The sequence below is a fragment of the Pinus tabuliformis genome, chromosome X (assembly GCF_031772625.1).
Source record: "Pinus tabuliformis cultivar Carrire ecotype Pingquan chromosome X, CPIR1, whole genome shotgun sequence".
In the NCBI taxonomy this organism is placed as follows: Eukaryota; Viridiplantae; Streptophyta; class Pinopsida; order Pinales; family Pinaceae; genus Pinus; species Pinus tabuliformis.
In genome coordinates this window covers 1,145,374,084-1,145,394,741 of record NC_142308.1, presented here as the reverse complement: position 1 = coordinate 1,145,394,741, position 20,658 = coordinate 1,145,374,084, and the positions used below count along the sequence as shown (strand labels likewise).

General features: G+C 36.0%; 1 non-coding gene across 1 annotated transcript; it reads left to right on the top strand.

Moving 5' to 3' along the window:
* Positions 1–16,128: 16,128 nt before the first annotated feature.
* LOC149143925 (U2 spliceosomal RNA) lies at positions 16,129–16,321 on the top strand. Its single transcript, XR_016265352.1, has one exon. It is a non-coding gene; the product is annotated as a U2 spliceosomal RNA (small nuclear RNA).
* Positions 16,322–20,658: the final 4,337 nt, after the last annotated feature.

Sequence of the window (20,658 nt, the reverse complement as noted above, 5' to 3'; positions counted from 1 at the left end):
AAATCTTGCATACCTTGGAAGAAGGCTAAAATCTACGATTAGATCTGTGTGGTTGTATGTGGTCTGGATCTATCTTGAGGGGACTTCTCTCTTTCGATGTCTTCTCTTATCAAAAAATTTTGTTTTCTAAATTTTGACTTGAGCTCCTTAATCTAGATGATTTTGTTTTGATCCCTAGTCTGCATTTACTGCAGAAAAAGGTTTCCCTTGGGTGAAAGGTGAGGGATTATGAGACACCTCTACAAAAGAAAATAAAGATGAAGCATCACTTCCTACAACTTTTCTACCTGCCCTTTTGCCATCAATGTTGATGGCATGGTTGTGACCCATGACAAATTCTTTACTGGAAGTAGTATTCCTTATACCTGTCTTGTTGACAACATAAGGCTTATATTTTTCAGGTTGTGCCTTATTTTGGCCTCCGTTTTCATATCTCTACTCTCTAGGCTTTGGGAGTGTGGATTTGTTTGCCTTCATACATTCAGATTTGTTGGTCTCCAATCCACTCTGGCTATGAGCTAGCATTGTCTTGTATTTATCCATTTTATTTCTAGGCTTACATTTAGGAGAGTTATTTACCATCTTATCTGCAGAATAATGTGAACTTACATCCATAAATTGCTTCTTCTTTGCTGGCTTAGGAAGCCCATGAAACCTAGAGGCTTTGGTTTGTTTTACCTAGTGTATTTTGCTATCAATTGCACTTATGCCTTCTCTGGAGACCTTAACTACCAAATATTTGAGGTCATTTGTAGAGGATATCACTACACTCAGCTCATGATCTGTATTATCGTCCTCTACATTTGGAACTGTGTGCAAAGTGTCGTTGCTTTTCTTCTCCCTGAATGTATCTTCTTTGTCAACATTTTGTCTCTTCCCCAAAGGAATATCATCATAGGTAAATGAAACCAATTAAAGTTAGCTTTCATCCAAAATAGAAAATGAACAGTCAATTACTGCAGGATAACAAAAAGAAAAAATAGGAAAAGATAGCTAACTGGCAACCCCTACCTCATGTGCTACCTTTTCTACGTTTGAATTTCTCCATTCAACCCACTCGCCATCCTTCCAAACCAAAGGTGGTTTGAGGTTCCATACTTTGATAGCAGTGTATCTAATTTTCTTGTAGAAGAAAACAAAAGCATAACACTATGGTCAAACAAGAAGGTTCTAACTGAAAAGAAGCACTAGCATCACTCTACAATTTTATTGTAGTTCATAAATCTTACTTGCAGAAACTCATGAGTCAGTCAACCTTTAATTTTTTGTGTTTGCCATGTGTTCAATCTATTTTTTTTATATCAGCTGTCTACTTAACCATAGTTCTTTATTTCCACATTTTTTTTAGCACCGGACTTTATTTTATGATTTTACACCATTGGAATCTTCTTACAGAGGGCCATGTTGTGATTTGCATTGGACCAATATATTATTTGTCATCCATATCAATTATTTTAGAGTGAAAATTTTGGAGGAATCAGCTTACTGATTTTTACTAGTGGTCCCATTCACTAGCAGCAGTGCCACAACACTTTGCAGCAAACACGGGATTACAGGGGCGCAGGATGCAACCACCAAGTCTATGTGAGGGCATAGGTGACAAGTAAGTCGTACAACAAAGTGCAAGGGATGCACAGGTTGCATGAAACAGTCATAATGTATGCCAGCCAATAGGTTGTATAGAACAACAATTTTCCAGATCAATCAACAGTAATTGGTGGAAATCATTTTTTAGAGGGATACTGTACTAAATATGGGTTTGGCAAAGATGAATAATTTTTCATAGGTGTTGGAGGACTTATCCCACAACATATTTTTGTATTCTTATGACTAGAAGGACTTAGCACATGATATATTTTTTAATCAGATCAAGAGATGGCAGATTTGAGTATAAGTTGCATGAAGCATCTAACTTCCTTCCCTGAAAGGCAAGGGTTACCTTGCTGCTGAAAGAGAATAGAATTTACGAGAATTTTGATTAGGAGATTCAACAACCAACAGATGCAATCCAGTTGGAAGCCCATGAAAAATGACATATGAGCTCAGGGGGTCATCATGGATGCATGAATAATCACTTCATACCTCACTTTAAACAAGAATATAGCCAAGGAGATGTTCAAAGCTCTAGTGGACCTATTCCAGAGGGACAACATGAACAATAAGATGATCTTCAGAAACATTCTGAACATACAAAAGTCATAGTCAGGTTAGGATGAGCAACCATTCTCACCCTCACAATTTAATGCCTCATAGTAACTAAATTCATTATTTAAATAATCATAACAAGTAGCATTGTAGTCAAAGAATTCAGAGGGATGTAAGAGTCCATCTTGGAAATCTCCCATTTTAAATACTATATCTCTCGAGTTTGTTATAAATTTCCCAGTGAAGCCTTTTGTCAATCAGTTTGCTGATGATACTACTGTACGTGAATTTATTGGTTTTTGGTTTAAAATAACATATGATGACAAAAATATATGCCCATAAAAACACTTCTGAACAAAGAAATAACTTTTATACTTACTCAGCCAGTACAGAACTAGATGATAATCAGAATGACAACTGATAAAATTTTACTTTTTCTATTACATTGCAAACCGAGAAATTATATGATAGTTCTAATATTAACAATATTAATATCAGCATGAAAGATACAAGGAATACAAGGAAATAGAACCTGATGTATATAGATATATACACTGCCACAAAAATGCCAAAATACAGTGAACTCAGAATTAGCTACAGGAAGTAAACAACCACAACATATTAGCAACTCATCCTCGAGAGAATGCTCACCTATATGAATGGAATACGACCCCTTCTAAAGTATGATATGTCTCTCTCAATGTTTCCTCTAAGATGATAACAGTACACTCACTACGTACTCCCACAGAAGCTTAATATATGGAGGTAATGCACTGTCACAATACACAAAATATGCCCAACTTAAGAAAAAAATCGACAGCCAACAACAGGAGTCATGATCAGCTGAGAAAGAAAGAGAAACTTGGTCCAATCCATACAATGAACTCAGCCAGTGTGGGGAATGAGGAACTCAACCCACTTATCTAAAATACCAAGTAGTGAATAACAATGTAACTCATCCTTCCTAGATAAAACTCGACTAGCAAGGAAAATCACATAACTTGCCTTCTATTCCACATTCAGAACTCATCCATTCTAGTAGTGCTACTTTACTCACTAACTCAGCCAATAAGAATGGGTTTGGGGTTAAAAATCTTCATGGGATCCTCTAATCTATCAATAAATATGATGAAAACAACATCAAAATATAAAATCAACCTTCCCATCTAGACAAATGTAATCCTATATATCATTCAAATGGATAACTTTTTAGATTTCTAGCCCTCATTTGATAATGATACGTTCTTAAAGGTGTTACCTAGATCAACTCATCATGTCATTATCACTATTTACATAATGGAAAACAAGGGTAAAATCCCCACCCAAGATAATAGGTTTCTATAAGATGAATTTGCTACTCATTTCCCTCATCTAATTTCAAAGGTGGGGACACATGCATCTTTAAATGAGGAAATAATATGACTTTGAAGAGAGGAAGTCATTGGAGGATATAATACTTCTACAGCACTAGCACACATTCATCTTAACTCTAAATATATAGATGTCTCATTCTATTCCATCATTATATCACATGATAGATATAATTTGAAGTACGGCTTAGTAGCTTAAGTTTTGTAGGCAGTCAAGATGGAGACTCTCAACCTTGCTTAGTTGCATGGCTCTTGGGAATTTCCAAGTATGTATTCCATGGCCTTTGATATGATATATTTAGAATTTTCATGCGCTGGTTTTCCTCTGTTCAAAAAATGTTAGTTATGGCTTAGCATCTCCTGGACCCCAAACCCCAAACTCTAGCATCATCTCTTATCCATCTCCAATCATTGCTTAACTTTCTCAACAACATTTGGCTAACTTTACTTTATATTTATGAATAATTCAAGATATATAAGCTCTATTATTTCCATAATATGGGCTTGTAGTCATAGAATACACAAATTTCATTGTGTTGTAGATATAGGAATTGGGGTTTTAATAATTTTATAATGTTTTTGAGGTGCATAAATGCACTGCATGGGACCAAGGATACTTAGGTTCACCACCCACTACATGTGAGCATGATGTTTACTATTTTGGAAAATTCCTACTACAAATCATTTCATAGAATATTACCAACATTGAATGCAATGACATATGACCTTGTGACTCTTCATGGCTAGACCATGCCTTGCCACTAATCGACATTTATGACAAGGATAAGCTTCCCCGAATCATTGATTCTTATCTCATTTTAGATGAGGATCTACTAGAGGAAGTCTAGGTTGTGGCTGTAATAGCCAAGGTTTGTCTCAATCCTCGACCATCCAAGAGGCCAACCATGTGCCATGTCTTGAAAGCTCTTGAAAATACCTGCAAAATTGTCCATGTTGATATGCTAAATGACAATGTTGCATTGAGAACATCATCGCATAGCTCATGGAATGAGGCTTTTGGCAGTTGGAGAAGTTCCAACACATCCTAACAGCAACAATATCTAGGGATAATTCTAGGAACTTTGAGGAAAAAGTACTTGTCTAGTGGCAATTACAGGGGCGGGATTTGTAGAAGAAGTAAAGTCAAACATGGTTCCAGTGACATTGTTTCTAACCATACATAGGAAGAGGCTCCCTGAAATAGCAATTGAAGAGTAATGAATTGGACAACATTTGTAGAAGAAACACCTTCTTGTACTTTAATGTGCCATGTCATTCAATTTAGGGAGAAGCCCACATAAGAAGCATGTATTGGTCGTTGTCTATAAAAGTGAATCAGTCCTTGCAACTCAACCTACAATTTGAGGGGTCAGCATAAGGACTATCTACTGGAATGTCAAGTAAATTTTGATTAGTTAGAAGATTGTCATGACTCATTGTTTTCTTTGGAACTGAATCTAATTGCTACAGATATCTGTAGTGTAGCTTCCGGATACATCGCATTCAGTTTTGTTTATAGTCGACGTTTCATAAATTTATAACCTCTAATACCTTAAAGTTCATTGTCTATACCTATGGCCAAGTTGCATCTTCTTTAAAATTCATTGAGATCTCTCATGTAATTTATTTAGCGCTCTAGTTGACCATTGTACGAACTTAAAAACATTGTGAGTAAGAACTATTTTAAAATCTTCAACATGTTCCTAATCTGCACACCCCCACATAGAAAAAACATAGATTCACTCTCATAGATATGCTACCAACTAATGGCTTGTCATCATATTTCCTAGAAAACAAGACAACCAAACCTTCAACTTTCATTGAATAGCATATATGAGATTCAACTCAGCGAATCTCTCTCTAAAATAAACCTTTCTCATTAAGACGATATGTTAATGCTACGCATGACATATCATCACTGGTAGTTCAAGTCCAAGACAACCTAGCCTCGACAGGGAAAATAATAGGAAGAAAATGTAGAAGCAACTTTGATTCAAAATATATGTTTTCACACTTCAAACAAAATTGGAGATTTTCAGGTTATAGTTGTTTGCAGGTGTCCAAGAGTGGGAAGCCAAGGAAACAATTCACATAGCTCAAAACGAATTTGTGCTAAATGTGGGTCGATCTCTCTGGGAATTTGATTGGTGCTCTAAAGGAAATCGAGGTGATGGAAACCAAATTTGATGTGAGTACCTTGCAGCTGGAGCACATCAACCCGGCTGTTCATATTAAATACTTCGTTCACATGTAGATGAGAAAGGAAATTTTCAAATATTGTCCATTTTCAACGCTAATGTGAATGTAAAAGATCCACCTTCCAAATGATAGAAGGTAGGGAGATACTCTGTTTTAGAATAGGTAGAAGTTCTAGAAAAAAAAAGTTTTCATGAGAGATCTAATCAAATAAAATGGGTTGAAAATATAGTGGAAAAAGAGAATCTAATAAATATACCCACCACATTATAAATTGATCCCTTAACTGCTCAACCCTAGCATTCTCTCAGTGCATATCAAATATTTTGCCTTGTATATATTACTTTAATCAATTGTAAGCACAAGAAAGAAATTAATTTTTCTCACCTTGTTCTATTGTCTAGGCCTTGAATGAAGGAAGAACCTCCAAATCCTTGTCTATTTTTCGGATATCATTCTCTCCACTCGTAAACCATGACCTATTCCTTTCAAGGACATTCACTGTTATCAGGGTGAAGAAGAAACCCAATGCACTCCCTTTAAGTCATTGATCAAATGCCATGATTAAAGAAAACCAAAACCTGGACCCTTAAGGTTTGAACCAGAGGGGAAGGCATGATATTTGATCCTGTGTACTCCTAGCCCTACATTCTGTTTAAATTTCACATAGCCTACTACTAAAAAGGAAATTTAAACCCCAACTTGTTGTTCCACTTCTGAGTTTACCCAAAAGTACCTCATATTTAAAGGTATCACCATATCTTATACCAAACAAAATTCAAAAATAGATATCCTTTGGAGAAATAGGATCATCAAAAAAAAATTGAACCATACATATTAATGAATCTTATTTTATATATTAATACTAGGATGAACCTATTTTGTTGTTGGAAAGAGATAAAAATCCATAGATACTAATGAATCCTTATGCATTACATGCATTCAAATGAGTTAACAAAAATTAATGGCAGTAGGAGAGTGATGATATTGTGTTTTTGGCAGAGATATTTTATCCTTCCTCCAACACCAAGATTCTTCTTGTCTGTTGTAGCAAAATTGGAAATCCATAATGGGGATCGTTGCCTTCAGAAATACTTCATTTATATTGGTGTCTTGGGCATTAAATTGGACTCTTTTCCACTATAGCTGTTAGATGCCATTTCATTGAGCTACAATGATAGGTGAGAGATATGCATATCTCACTATAGGTGTATCAAGAGGTTAAAATTCTATTTTCTATAGAATTGGACTCTTTTTATTTGTAACTTAGTGAAATGGAAAAGTTGTGGAGACAAGCTCCATTATTCTTCTTTCACTCTGGCAATGTAAAATAAATGAACCAAATAGTATCAACCCATTGGAGAAGGAATGTCGAGAAAAAAAAATAGCATGAACATACAAAGAATTCCATGTTGAACCACAACAAAACCTTTCAATAGAAATGTATTCCAATTGTTGAGAAATACCACCTTGATCCCAATAAATTTGTGGAAATGACGTATGAAAGGGAATATTAAAGGATAAAGGGATAAGGAGTGATGAGAGATGAGCCTCCACCCACACAGAGTTACTGAGTCCTCCAAATTAATTTCAAGATACAATTTAGGAAAGGAAATTGCAACTTTTTTTCTTGTCAACTAAACTAAACTAATTTTCCTTTAGAGGTTTTGCCAATATATCATCCTTGTCTTCCAAGGTACACTAAAAATTTTAAGGTCAATTTTTGAAATAATAGAATTCAAGCAATGTCTTGATCTTCTTCGCATGCCTTCCCCATTCAAAGAAAGAACAAACATTGTTTGGGTAGACTTCCTTGTGCAAAGAATCTCTTAAAACTATTGCTCACCTTCCAATTACTTGCTCTTATGCAAGGTCTATGTGCACTGAAATGGGCCTTCTCCCTGGAACAAAGGATAGCTAGCAAGGGGTTTTTGTAGAGGATCGTTTCACAAAATGGAAAAAAAATATTCTCTAAAGGAATTTAAAGCCCTACCAATAAGAGTAGCCTTAATAGGAATGCTACATTTTTTTAAGAGAGACTTGTGTCTCCTTTTCAATGTGTAGTTCAAGCCAAATCTCTTTTATATTGCCTCAAAACTATCTCCAAGATCTCTCCACCACCTCTCCGCAAAGCATTTTATAACACAATTCCATTTCCAAAACTAATATTTGGGGTTTCTTTAATATAGCCCACCAAGGCACCCTTCCTTGAGGTGGGATAGGTGGCCTTCTATTTTTCAATGCTTCCATTATATCAATTTCACCAATCGAGAAAACTAGACATGCAAGCCTTCATAAAGGAACCCTTAGAAAAGGGCGCATCTATCAAATTCCTAAACAACGAGAAACCACTTATCAATCTAGCAAACTAGGTGTGTAGTCCTAGATAAAAGACGCCTTAGAAAAGGGTGCATCTCTCAAATGCCCAAACATAGGCATCAAGCCATTACAAAATAGGTTGAAACCCAAACATATAACCATGAATAAAATGGCACAAGACCACCAATAGAGTTGCAATGGAATAACCCACAGCGAATCTAATAGTAACCAAAACAATCACAAAGCCCCAACCATGGCCACACTGATGCAAGCCAACAAACCACACTAGCAGATAAGAAGAGAAAAAGGATCACAGGATCCGTGGAATTATGGCATCCTTCACACCGGCGAATACCATCCCTGCTTGTCTCCATCATATTGTGCCCCAGCACTAGCTAACCAACACAACAACCCATTGAGGAGAAAATATTTTCGATGGTTGCATCGAAAGACACAAATGCATTTGTCAGTACCCCCTTATTGTGTATATCTCTCGCAAAAGAAGATGCGTCTAATCTTCTCTTCCTCAATGAAGAATAATTGTCCTTTTCCTTGCTAGCCGCTAAAACAAACCTCTCAACTTTTGGCATCTTCACCACAACCAAACCTACAACTAAATCCACCTCCTATGACCATATTGCGTTGGGTTTTGATAGAATTCTTGTAACAATTCATTGATCCCTGGGAAGAACTAAACTTGGGTCCTCTTCACAATTAGAATTCAGATCTGTCACAATGAAAACATTACAAGTTTTTGAAATTTTGGTCCCTGAGGTAAGCCCTTGGCCTAGAGGTCTAATCTGAGCTTGCTCTAAGGAGGAAACAATCATGGGAGATTCTGGGCTTTAATATGAGTTTGCAAAGCAACAAAACCAATCACTTATGTAGGAAAAAGGAGCATACATGGGCTTGATTGATCCCAACTTTTTGGTTGCACTACTAAAGGATTCTTAGGTCCTTCTAGAGCTTGTTTTGAGATCATTCCCAAGATATTTTTTGTGGACCAAGTGTAGCAGGTCTTGAAATTTGAGCAACAAATTTTTTTATCGAAGTCCTATATAGATATACCACCTATAATCACGTAAGTTATTACAAATTCTAAAACTTTGCTCAAAAACAACATGCTCTTTAGAAAAATAATAGCTCCCCACATCCTATAATAAAGCAATTTATAGAGAATGGAATCATAGGTTAGGAGTGCCCATAACTATAACCTATTAACAAAGTCAGACAATCAACTGGGTTTCCAATCTTTTTCTAGGTTATTTTTTTATGCAAAGTTGTAATTAGCATCCTAGAGCCATTCATAGGCACATTATGGATTTAGCTTAGGGATATTAAAACTAAAATAAATAGAATAAAATATTTCCATAAGATTTGGTTAATTTTTTTGGAAAATGCCAATGTTAGCATGTTCAAGCCATAATTATTCAATCCAATTTTTTTTGCAAAATCAACCCTTTCATCAAAAACTACATTGATCATTACTAAGAAAAAATATATCTCTATAGATCCTCAAATAGGTAAATTTATGAATAATGGAATCATAGTAGAAGGATGCTTACATATATATGCTAATCTCAGGAGTCCAAAAAAATATTAGGTTTGCCGATCGAACTCCCTAGGCATACTTTTATGTAAATTTGCAAATCACTTCATTTCTCTACCCCATCAGCCATGTTGTCAACTATAGTACCCCACATTTTACCAAACAATTATTGCACATAATCATATGCTAGAATAAACATCCAATCAAGAGCAACATACAACTATAAACTCCCAACTTATAAAATTGATCTTTGCACCATCTCGGAAACCAAATACTTCAACATATAGTCCTAGAGTGTCAACTTCCATCAATTTATGGATCCCTATTCCATTGTAAAATGACATATGGCTTCTTGTATAACAATTTCCCTCAATATGGGTTCCAACAAGCTTTTCTTCTAATCTTGCAAGCTCTAAGAGTGGAGGTAAAGCCCTATGTTTGAGAAATAAAATATTATCTCTATAGGATAAAAAGGTAGAGCAAGGGTTGGTGGTGTATAAACAATATTTCTAATATCTATTGGAGGGAGACGATAGCCATTGTAAAATGAAGTTTCATCATCTTTCAAAGGAGGGGTTGTTGACTTATCATAGTCTTATATATTGCATTTCAAATTATCCTAGTGATCATAACTTGATGTCTTGTTTGCACTAATTCCTAGGAATTCTCTTACATATTTAATTTCAACAAATATACACAATGAAAAGTAGGCATCTCAAAGTAACACTTCCATTGAGTTTAGAAACTATTAATAACTAAGAAACTCACACAGAGATGATATCTGAATTTTGTCACCATGAAAATAACTACAATGATCCCTTTATTTTATTTCCAATATGAAAATATACTTGAAATAAATGGGTCAGAGAAACCTAGTGGTTGAGCTCCCAAGATGTGGTCTTCAGTTCAACAATCCTTCCATTGGGAAACAATCTTACCTGTTAGCCTCCTTATTTGACATGTCTAGCTGTATCTTCCTTTTTTAACATCCCAGTCATATGGAGATTACACAAGTTGCCTCTACGTTCAATCAGCTAGGGGAAATGGATTGATATTCAATGCATACTATCTTTAGAAATTAGTCTCTGTTAGCGTGGGTGTGTTATGGATACGCCTGAGACGACTTCTAGTTTGTATGCAGCTCCACATATTATATTATATTATATTGTATTGAATACAACTCTCTAATATTACAACAAAGTAAAAATCAAATATCCAGCACAAATCCTCTTTTCCTTACAAATCAACACAAAAACATACAATTTTAATGTCTAAAACTAAGAGACAATCTACCTTCTAAATCCTTATTATTCCACCATAATAAAAGTGAAATAGATATAGAATATTTCGAGGAAAACTGTACACATTGCTATGCCCAAATTTGGGAAACCATTCCACTTCTAAATCTTGATTCGTAAAAACCAAAAACACCAATACAAAAACAATAAAGCAATGCAAGAATTTTGGAAAAAATGAAACAACTCTCAAGTATTCTAACAGAACAATGAAGATATATACTATCCAACACAAATCCTCTTGTCCTTACAAGTCAAAACAACAAAATTCAATTCTCATGTCTAAAATTGAGAGACAATCCACCTAAATCCTCATTATTCCACCACAATAAAAGTACAAAAATAAAAGAGTAACATTCAATTGTTATGCCTGAAATTGAGAAACCATTCCCTTCTAAACCCCTGTTTGTAAGTGTGCTCTATCATCTTCTAACACAGTATAAAGGTGAAAATTAATTAATCAACTTCTTCATCAAACCTCAATTTTTTTTAGGTTCTCCAAATTTCAAATCTCAATGTTGAAGTTCAGAGAACCTTGAAACATAGTCCTTTCCCTAAGTGGTTTTGAAGTGAAAATACAAAACAATTGTAAAGAAATAAAGAGAAAATTTACTAGACTTGTTATAATTTTACTGTAACAATCAAAACTATAACCAAACAACGATGGCATGTCCCTGTCCTATTTCTATAATAAAAAATACCATGGATCAAAATATCATATCAACCATTAAAAACAACATAAATTTGGCATATCCCTATCCTATTTCTATAATAAAAAATACCATGGATCAAAATAGTACTCCTCCCAATAAAGAATCCAATTCAGCACCACCCTTCAATGGTTCTTTCCAAAACATATACATGAAATCTCCCAACATTAAGCTAAATGAGTCTGTATTATGAGCCAGTAACTATCTAACCTAAAGGTAAGGTCTTGAACTAACCAGTGACTAGTTGCTACTGCTAACAAGCCGAAAGCAGTTAACCGAGGGTGTAAAGGGTGGGAAAAAAATGTAACCATAATGGGCGACTAGTCGATCCACTGAAGGTGCCCATCCATCATAGCCAAGTTGTGAAGAAAGCCAAGAAGGAAGCCAGCCCAACCCTGCCAAGTTAATTTTCTGCAAGGGACAGAGCCTCACTCAATAGAGACAGGCATAACCCACATAGTGTTGGTTGGTCATTCAAGTAGAGCCAACTCCCTTGGTTTTTCATATAGCCTGGTTAAAAAATACCACGGATCAAAATAGTACTCCTCCCAATAAAGAATCCAATTTAGCACCACCCTCCGATGGTTCTTTAAAAAACATATACATGAACTCTGTCAACACTAAGCTAAATTGAGCATGTATTATGAGCCGGTAACTATCTAAACTATAGGTAAGGTTCTGAACTAACTAGTGACTAGTTGTTGCTGTTAACAAGCCGAAAGCAGATAACTGGGGGTGAAAAGGCTGAGAAACAAATGTAACTGGTCGATCCACTGAAGGTGCCTATCCATCCTAGCCAAGTTGTGAAGAAACCTAGGAAGGAATCCAACCCAACCTTGTCACGTTAATTGTCTGCAAGGGACAGAGCCTCACTCAACAAAGACAGGCATAACCAACACAGTGTTGGTTGGTCATTCAAGTAGAGCCAGCTCCCCTGGTTGTTCATATATCTTGGTTGAAAGAAGAACCCTTTTTAAAAATATGAGCCTTATTGAATTAGTAGCCCATCAAAAGAGCCCTGTAGAAAGAACTTAGTGATGGTGCCTCTTGCACTGAGCTAAAGAAGAGTGAGTCCTTGATCCACTCTTCTAGCATAAAAAGGAGAAAACTATTTTAAACCATGGGAACATTAGACACACAAATCAATAAGTGCAAAGTATCGATAGAAACAAGTAAAATAATTCACTTTGATGCCAACAACATTAAATTTGATTCAAAAGCTCAATTTTTTAGTATAAAAGGGAAAAATAAACTAGATATGCCCATCAAGTCCTAAATACACAGGATTTTTAGTATGTCGAAATTGGCATGACCTAAAAAGGTGGCCTCAAAGATATAGACAAGGCTATAGAAAATGAATGCCTATACATACTACCCTAAAATGGTCCTTACAAAAAATCTGGCAACAAGGGCTTGCTACGAATATGAAGGGTTCAAAGCAATTTCTATAGTGAAAACTTTAAAATACCAAAAAGTCAAGATCAAGTATAAAGACAAAAATGAAAACAATGCATTGGTGAACCTTTGTAGAAGATACTCTGAATCTTCAGTGCCCATTAGCATATCTATTACATCCACATCTTAAACATGGATTAGATGTGTGGTTTTTGGAGAAATAATCAGAATTTTAGAAATAAAGATAGGCAATTTCAAAACCCAACCCTAGGACTTGATGAACCCAGCTAGTACAAAGAATCACAAACCCTTCTTAATCTCAGGACCCCGTCTAGATGCAAATTTCCTATAATTTCAACACTACAAGAAAATTCATATACACGATTTTATCAGACTAATTGTTGAAGCTTATAAAATAATACAAATTTAACAAATGTTTGAAAAAAAAAACCATATAACGAGAAATATCTATGAATGATAAATACCTTCAACCCGACTGAGAGCATTTTCCAACTTGGCAAAGGTTGTCATGATGAGGGGACACGAAAAAACTAGGGAAGAAATATCGCATGCCTTCTTGGCCCTTATAATGAAGGAAGTAGTATTGCGCGGAGTGTAGGGTGTGGGGGCTCTGAATTTCCTCTGCTGGAAAACCCTTCTGCCCTTGAGACGATTTTGGGTGTGCATGGCCTGTAAGCCTCCCATGCGGCTAGAGGTCTCAAGGTAACCTTGGAATAACATCCTTATGTGTTTTTCATTTCTTGGATTCCAACTGAACTTGTTGTTGGGTTTGTTTCACATGGCAGAATGAGTACCCATTTCGTCGTGATTTCTGGCATTATAGGTGTTCCCGAGTTTCAAACTCTGGTAAGGATTTAGGTTCCTCTCTTGAATCATTAGAATTCAGATTATGTTCTATGTTGTAAATTATGTATATTGTTTCTGAAGCTTCAAACATTGCTCATATCACCTCCCTCTGCAACTTAACCCCATAGAATTCAAAACATCATGAACCCACAAATGTTATAGAAGATTGTTGGGCTATTAGAAACATATAGGGGATTTCCCCAAACCCTAAGTCCCAACGTGCGAAGAAGGCACAAGTGCAAACTAGATAATGCATCCTGAGACGATCTACGAGCCTCGCCAAAGAAAACACCTGTGATTTTTTTTTAGGTCCTGCACCATTTGAAACTTAAATGAATCTGTGACAATTCAGGAGCATAACTAAAACCTACAACCTTGCCTTTCTGAAGCTCAAAATTTTATCAAAGACCTCTTACTTTGGGGTCAAGCATCGAGCGAGAGAGATACTTTTGCATTGGACAGAGATACTTTTCATTGGATAATAGAACTAAAAAAGTACAAATGAATATATTTGTCAGTATTTGGTAGCTTATTAGAAGGAAATCTACACTTTTCCAAGTCTTTTTAATCAAATATTTTGTGCTTGTCCTTTTGGCATTGATGGAGGGATAGAAAATGGAGAGTTCCAAATTTCATTGGAAAATCAATCTTAAATTGTGTTGTGTTATTACGTTGTTTTATTTTAATCTTTATTTTAAATACATAAATTATATTTTATTAATAAAAATAAAAGATACATCGTACAAATTTTCAAAATGAATATTTAATCTTGGCTATGAATTTTATTATGCATTAATATTATTAATATACTTATATGAGAATATCAATGTTAAATTGAAGAGTTTATAGATTTAGGGTTTGGCTTAAGTTGAGATTTAGTAAAGCTATATTTTTAATTTTTTTTATAAAGTTTTCATTGTTCACCAAATTTTTGTCTTAAATATAAAGTTTTGTCTTAAATTGTTTTTGCCTTCAAATATTTTTGTTTCAAATTATTTTTGTTTTAAATATAAAGATTGTCTTAAAATATTTTATGTCCGTAAATATAAAATTTTGTTTTCAAATATTTTTGTCTCAAACCATTTCGTCTTAAATCTAAAATTTTATCCTAAAATATTTTTGTCTTAAATATAAATTTTATCTAAATATACCATGATTGAAATTCTTTCATTTATTAAAACTAAAAAAAAGGCTAAACCTATTAATCTTGGCATTCTTAATTCAATCGCTATTGATTCATTGTTTTCTTTTGCGGGGAACAAAATTATATCTTAATTTGTTCGTTCTTATAGTGTACGTTTGATCTGTTAAAAAATGAGGGGATAGTGAAGGCAGGGTGTAGCGATATTGGCATTCATTTATTCCTGGTCTCCTCCCTCCCAGACAAGGAACTAAAAAATAGAATCATTGTTCAGACAAATAAATCTGACTGAAAGCTGCTTGCTTCCTTCCTTCATGATAAGTGAGTGTTCAAACTGGAGATTATCTAGTTATTTCCCACCTTTCGGTCTCGCTTGTCTTTATCTCTGGACGACCAAGGGACTCTAAGAAGCACTGCTGGGCAGCACAGTGCTTCCCACTCTCCCCCTGAATTCTCTCATTTTCTATCACATTTCCAACTCAATTAAAAATATGTTATAACATAATATATTATTTAGGATGTTAAAGTAGCTGGAATTTATGTTAAAAAATTTCAAAAAATCTTGTAGATACAGTGTTTGAATCGTGGTTTTGATGATGGAAATGGATTCAACACCATCATAAAAAATGTCTAAGACACTTGGAATTTTGAAATTTAATAACTATAGATTTACAAAAATCCTTGCGAGATAACTAGATTTTCTCTAAATATTACCAAAATTTTCATAACTTTCGAGGCAATTCCTCCACTAATTAACCTATTGCTCTTATTATTTCATTCGTTTACCATGTTTTCCTCCCTGGTTCTTATCCGTCGTTGCGTTCCTTTTTATATGGTATCTAGAGAAAAAGTTTTTGAAATGATTACAATTTTTAATTAAGCATACTTTTGAAACAACGCGAACATAAAATTCAACGAATAAAATAAACTACTTTTCATATTAAAAGTAAACCATCCTTATATTATTGTTACTACTCCGTTCTCCTGAATTGTTTTCCGACAAGGCATTGGAATCATTACACGATTGGCTGTTAAAATCATTTTCTCCTTTTCTTCGGACTATGACCTGTAAAATACAATATTGGTAATAAGATAATTGCTTTTAATCATTTTCGTTTTTATAAAGTAATATTATAAATGGATACATCTCTCAGCGTTTTGACTAAGTTTAAGTGTAGTATCTGTTCTTATCGATTTAAGATGTGATAGGTCTTCATAGAACCACATGATATTAAATGAATTTTCCTAGGGAGAGGGCTCGTTTACAATAGCTTTCTATTGGGCTTTCGGAAGTGGCTTGTGCGTTGTATTACAGCACCAGCAACGGCACCATTTCCATTTTTCTTTAAGTAATATTTTAAATTAATTTAAGTAATATTTTAAATTAAAAAGTTATATGATGATATTGAAATTTATTTATTTCTTAAATAAGAAGTCATGATGGTGGTGTTAAAATAGTTAATTATTACCACATGAACAAGTTAGTTAAAATTAAAATTAGAGAATAGTTAATTGAGTTAATTCATAGTCAAATTTAATATGTGGTTGCTATTGATAAAAAATTTAAATACTTATTATCAGATTCATTATAATAAATCAAATTTGTGTGAACAAATTAATAACAGAAACCCATGAAAAAATTCAGATCCATAGTGCCTGAGAGCTAGTATAGCGAGGGTCAAGGAAAAAAAGGCTAACAATGTTTTTCTTTATTTATATTACAAAATCATCGCACTATTAAAAAATAACGAGTGCACAAATAATACTAAATCTACACTTCGTTAGCACAAAAACTTGAAATTGCGCAGCGTATAAGTGTCCAGTGGTGCAAGCCCCTTGAGTATTAAAAATTCAAAATTTCGCAATAAGCTCGTGACCAACTCCGGCCAGATCCTGGGTGAAATTGTCGCCTGGATAAAATGACTCCGTCGATCAAAAACCTAATTTTCAAAATTGCACACTTTGTTTTATTTCAACAAAAAAAATATGAAAAAGGGTAGTGGTGGGCCACCAACCCCGCTACCCCAACCCATACATGTAACCATATTATATATATGGTGGAGGGGTGGGCCAAGACCCCCGGCCCATCCCATGGAACACAACAACAAACGGGGTGGGCGAACATGACCCCAGCACCCCACAATCCTCATAACAGAACCACGGGGCTGTTAAAACAAGCGACGGAGTTGGGTGGGCCTGTCCTTGGGGCACGGACCCAACCCCAAGACACGCAACCACCACCAACCTTAATTGCACAGAGCCAGTGGAGGTGGGGTCGGTCGGCCGCCCAAGGCGGGCCCAACCCAAACTAATTTTAATTTTAAACATTGGGTTGTGTAAAAAAGGGAGGAGGTAGGGTTTGACCACCCAACCTCCTCCATATTAACCAAATCCTTAACCAACTCAGCCAACCATCAACTTTAGAAAATTTGCAGCAAATTTATATTTAAACGTAGTTTATCAGTGCGCCTATGGAGAGGAGGCAGTGCACGCAGTTCGAGGCAGAATTTTGCAGGAGGGCCGAAATTTCACTTTGTCAGATTTTGACAAATTTTATATGGTTTCAGCACTTCTCGATGCCACGAACGCAATGGCGTTGTCCATTTCTCCATCAGAGTTCTGCATTTTTCGACCATTTTTCAGTATGGAGGTATAAAACTCCTTTTTGTAACTGATGCTTGTACTCTTCTTTCTCATGCCACTTAATGAATGAAGGCCTCCCCATTGATCAAGCAGGGCCCGAAGACGTAGTCCAAGTCAGACGAACTCCATTATCAAGTCTTGTTGTCTTCTTTTATGCTTTATTTGTTTCTCCTCTTCTCTCATGTGCACATTAAGTTTTCTATGTTAAGCTACAATTTATGTAAGTAATTCTTTAACACATCTATAAGCAAAAGATTTTGGATCAAATGATTTTTCCCATCATATTTCTCAATCATTCGAACCTTAAGGCGACCAAATCGCAACCTCATCATCCTCCTGTAATTTCGCCATTCATTAAAGTTGTCCTTGTGCGTACCCCACCATCCCACGAGCATAGTGTGCAGCGCCAAATCTAGTGCTTGGAATTGATGATCCTTAGGTACTTCTCGTTAAAAGGCATCCAAAAACTTATCTACATCAGTTAAACCATCATAATAGGATAAATTTCTTACCTCCAATGACAAATAGCACAGTGATTTAGTACATTACTTCTCGTTAAAAGGCATCCAAAAACTTATCTACATCAGTTAAACCATCATAATAGGATAAATTTCTTACCTCCAATGACAAATAGCACAGTGATTTAGCTTATTCTGCCATTACTCGAATTCTTCATCTGAATCTAAGGTACATGAACTTTCTTGGTCCCATGCAATCCATCCATCAGCTGTTGAATTAATCCAGTCTTGATCTCGCATAGTTATTTTGTAGATCTGATCCAAGTCATCATCACTTTCTTTGTAGTCGTAGACCGGTTCAGTATAGCGCAGTCCTTCTGCGGGGTCCAATGGTACTACCACCCGAAGTGATTTCCTCTCAAACAACATTGTCCTCTTTTTCAAGTTGATGACTCCATTCATATCTATGGCCCATTCAATTCCAAGTAGCGTGAGGTATGGATTTTTGTCGTCAACGATCTTTATTACTTCAAAATCAACCAGCACACTCGCACCTTCTATATCCACTGTTACTCCATGTAGTTGTCCCATAAGAATGATCTTTTGTTAGTTTTCCATTCTAAGTTGGATTAGAGACCACTGCATTGCAGGTCTCCCCATTCTTTCCCATGTTTTTTAGACAAAATGTTTGTGTCAAACCCTAGATCTAAAATGACCTGGTCCATTTCATAATCTCCTATCTGCGTGGTGATCCTCATCTCACGCCTTGTTCTTACCTTATGTTTGCCAATTTTTCTTACTACGTGGTGTCCATTAGGACAATTATTTTACTAGCACACTTGTTTATCAATTCCAATAGGCCTTTCATAGCATTGCTATCGCACAATAGTTTCATGTAGGTTTCTAAGAACGTGGTAAGTACAAAGGGATCAACCTCTGTAGGCGTGCTGGTTTCTGGTACTTTGTTATAAATTCCTGAGGTAGATGCTTGAGCGAAGCTTTTCTTGGCTTCCATAAAAATTTCCTTTGTGCACGCCAAATCAAAACCAACTTCCTTTTCTGGGGCCTTACGGACCCATCTGTCCTCTTCAGGTTGTCTTCCCTTATCATCGCCAATCTTTATTCCGCTCCTTAGCACTATATTCACATTTTGATCTTCTTCCTGGGCTCAGCTCTCATCATTTGTAAGTTCTCCATAGGTTGTTGAGGCTATGTCTTCTTCTCTTGCATTTTAGCTATCAACATAGGGCATTCTTCTATAGTATGGTCAAACTGGCTACATTATTGACATGATGGGCGTGTCTGATTCTAACACTCCCGTGCATAGTGCCCTCATTTCCCATAGTTATAGAAAATAAATTGTTCACGGTCTCTGCCAAGTCCTCATCTACCTCAGCCTCGTCCTCATCCCTGATATCCTCTACGCACTCCTCTAGTGCCATGCTTTGGAGGCCTAGTTTCTAATTGCATTCGGTAGCTATGCGTTCTTTCCACCATCAACTCATAGCTATGACAGTGGGGCTCATCGTGGCCCACTGATTTGCAGAAGTTGCAGAATAACTGTTGCGGTGCCTGAATGAACTTTTGCAGCAAATGACATTTATCTGTTACGTGTTTTCCATCCACCAGAAAAATAGTGCACCATAGTGTAGGCCCACACTCGGTCCTATAAGCGCTTTTGGCCTTAATGGAATTGGTCCCCCTCCTGTAATATAATTTTCGAAGACAGGGCAGTGGTCTTTATCATGCCCCTAGCTTTTACACTTTAGGCACTAGACTTCCTCATGCACCTCTGGCCTAGCTTCCTTTTCTTTTTTCAAGCTCTGCAATTCTAAGAAAAGGTTCTGCAACTGTGAGTGAATCTGTTGGACTCCCAAAGTTGCATCCTAAACAGGTTTTGCGTGCAATCTCATCTCGATTTCCAGGGCTTCTGCCTAAGTTCCTATCTTCTGCTATGACAAAGCAATCCTAAGGTAGGGCAGAAGTGAGGCTATAAACCACTCACAGTGCTAACCATCTGTGAGTTGCATATTAGCTTCGTGAACCACACACTTCAACATTTGATCTAACTCCCAAGGAATTTCATTAACCCTCATCATGATTTCTTTAATTCCAACCACTAACTATGAGTCAGACTTAGGCTTACTAAACTCTTTGTTTAAAGCATCCTTAGTCTCTGCTAGTGTTGCTACAGGATTATCAACACAATACTTAATATACCATGTCAGTGCGCAATCCTGCAGAGCAGTAACTAATTGCACCTTCTTTATGTTGTCGTTTGTGATCTGTTACGCGTTCCACATAGCATTCACAACAAACCAGAACTGATCTGTATCTTTTCTCCCTATACCTTTGAAAATTGGCATCTTTATTGAGTTCGACATCTTGAACGGCAATGGTGTTGGCAAAGGTGTGGGCGAAGGTGTATGTTATGGAGGTGAAGGTGGAGGTGGAGTGGATGGATGATGTATCCATGGAAAACCATGTCTTATCAGCTGAACAACACTCCATAGTGTGGCCTCTATCGTTCCCTCGTCATCGCTCGAAGGAGGTCCAATCAACGAGCTATA